Consider the following 2699-nt stretch of genomic DNA (forward strand, 5'->3'; position numbering starts at 1 on the left):
ACTCTGTCTAATAGGCTCCAGTTACATCCACCTCATTAGAACTGATTCAAATGTATTCTTTTTAATGGCTGAGTAATACTCCATTGTGTAGAGGCTTTTTACTTCCTCTTCACTTTCTGCCATAAGGGTGGTGTCATCTGCATATCTGAGGTTATTGATATTTCTCCTGGCAATCTTGATTCCAGCTTGTGCTTCTTCCAGCCCAGCGCTTCTCATGATGTACTCTGCATAGAAGTTAAATAAGCAGGGTGACAATATACAGCCTTGATGTACTCCTTTTCCTATTTGGAACCAGTCTGTTTGTTGCTCCATGTCTAGTTCTAACTGCTGCTTCCTGACCTGCATACAAATTTCTCAATACTCATACATTAAAAAGAATTCATTTGAATCAGTTCTAATGAGGTGGATGAAACCGGAGTCTATTATACAGAGTGAAGTAAGCCAGAAAGAAAAGCATCAATACCATATACTAACTCATATATATGGAATTTAGAAAGATAGTAACGATTACCCTATATGTGAGACAGTGAAAGAGACACAGATGTATAGAACAGTCTTTTGGACTCTTTTGGGGGGGGGATGATTTGGGAGAATGGCATTGAAACATGTATAATATCATATAAGAAACGAATCCCCAGTCCAGGTCCGATGCATGGGACAGGGTGCTCAGGGCTGTTGCACTGGGGTGACCCAGAGGGATGGGATGGGGAGGGAAGTGTCAGGGGGTGTCAGGATGGGGAACACATGTACCGCCATGGCTGATTCATGGCAATGTATGGCAAAATCAGTACAATATTGTAAAGTAATTAGCCTCCAATTAAAATGAATAAATTAAAAAAAATTTTTTTGCTAGAACATAAACTCTACTGTATAGCATTTGTAGCTCAGGTGGCACAGTGGTAAAGAATCCACTTGCAGAGGCAGGAGACAAAGGTTCACAGGTTCAGTCCCAGATGAATCTTTGAGACTCATGTGAAAGGCTTGCCAAAGAGTAGGACAAACACTTGTACTCTTAACTGACTTTATAGCTACTATCCACTGAAGTCAAGACAGACAGAACATTAATTTCAACCTAACTGGATTGACTCTTTCCTAAAACAAGCAAAAAACCAACATCATACAAAAGATTTTAATATAGCCTATATTCTCACAACATAATTTTTAAAATATTCAAGATGCAATCTAAAATTATTCAATATACAAAGAACCAGGAAAATGTAACCAATTCTCAAGGTAAAATATGGATGCCAATCCCAAGATAACTAAGATATTGGAATTACCAAAGACTTTATTTAATTTTTGGCTGTGCCATGCAGCTTGAAAGATCTTAGTTTCCCTGACCAGGGATCGAACTTGGACCCCAGCAGTCAAAGCACTGAGTCCTAACCATTAGACCACCAGGGAATTTTGAGAATGACCAAAAACTTTAAAACAGCTGCTCTAGTCATCTTTCAGGAAATTGATATGATGCTCTTAAAATAATTAGAAAAAGTTTTCAGCAAACATGTAGAAATTATTTTTAAAAAGAGAACTGAAGGTAAATATTGGAGCTGACAAATACAATATCAAGAGTAAAAAATTTCATGGTATGGGCTCTATAGCAGAATGAAGATGAAAGACTAAAGTCAGTGAACTTGAAGACAGATCAGTAGAAATCTGAAAAACAAAGAGATAATGACAAAACCAATACAATATTGTAAAGTAATTAGCCTCTAATTAAAATAAATAAATTTAAATTTTTTTAAAAAGAAAGATAATGGGTTAAAGGATAAATAAACAGAGACTCAGGGACTGCAAAGTAATAATAAAACATCGGATACTTGTTTCTAAAGTAGGTAAGAAGAAGGTTAATACAGAAAAAACATTTGAAGAAAAAAAGGCAGACAATAACCCAAATCTGAGATTTTCCTATTGTGTGCATTCTACTTTCCTTCAGGATTATTTTCTAAGTTTCCTATCAGGAAAATACACTTCTTCTCTGCCTAGTAGACAATTTTTTACTTATTATGTACACTGAAGTGAAAGTGAAATTGTTCAGTTGCATCCGACTCTTTGTGACCCCATGGACAGTTCATGGAATTCTCCAGGCCAGAATACTGGAGTGGGTAGCCTTTACATTCTCCAGGGCATCTTCCCAACCTGGGGATTGAACCCAGATCTCCCGTATTGCAGGCTGATTCTTTACCAGCTGAGCCACAAGGGAAGCCCATGTACACTAACCTCATTTTTACAAATATTTATATTTAAACAAACAAACAAAAAAACTAAATTGGAAGTTTCCTGTTTATATTTTAGAAATGAAAAAATGTGGAAGTTTTGGAAAAGGCCTTAGAGGCACAGACTTTTTTAGGTGAGTCCATAATAATTTCAAACTTTCTCTAAAGTTATGTTTAGTTCTTCTACTTCTATCTCTGTTTTTCACATCACTGAATATGCCAGCAAATTTGGAAAACTCAGCAGTGGCCACAGGACTGGAAAAGGTCCGTTTTCATTCCAATCCCAAAGAAAGGCAATGCCAAAGAATGCTCAAACTACCGCACAATTGCACTCATCTCACACGCTAGTAAAGTAAAGCTCAAAATTCTCCAAGCCAGGCTTCAGCAATACGTGAACCATGAATTTCCTGATGTTCAAGCTGGTTTTAGAAAAGGCAGAGGAACCAGAGATCAAATTGCCAACATCCGCTGGATCATGGAAAA

General features: G+C 37.0%; 1 non-coding gene across 1 annotated transcript; it reads right to left on the reverse strand.

The window, feature by feature from the left end:
* Positions 1–1332: 1332 nt before the first annotated feature.
* TRNAQ-UUG (transfer RNA glutamine (anticodon UUG)) lies at positions 1333–1404 on the reverse strand. Its single transcript has one exon. It is a non-coding gene; the product is annotated as a tRNA-Gln (tRNA).
* Between the last annotated feature and the right edge of the window lie 1295 nt (positions 1405–2699).

The sequence above is a fragment of the Bos grunniens genome, chromosome X (genome assembly GCF_055505025.1).
Source record: "Bos grunniens cultivar Pamir isolate PY7600 chromosome X, Bosgru_T2T1.0, whole genome shotgun sequence".
In the NCBI taxonomy this organism is placed as follows: Eukaryota; Metazoa; Chordata; class Mammalia; order Artiodactyla; family Bovidae; genus Bos; species Bos grunniens.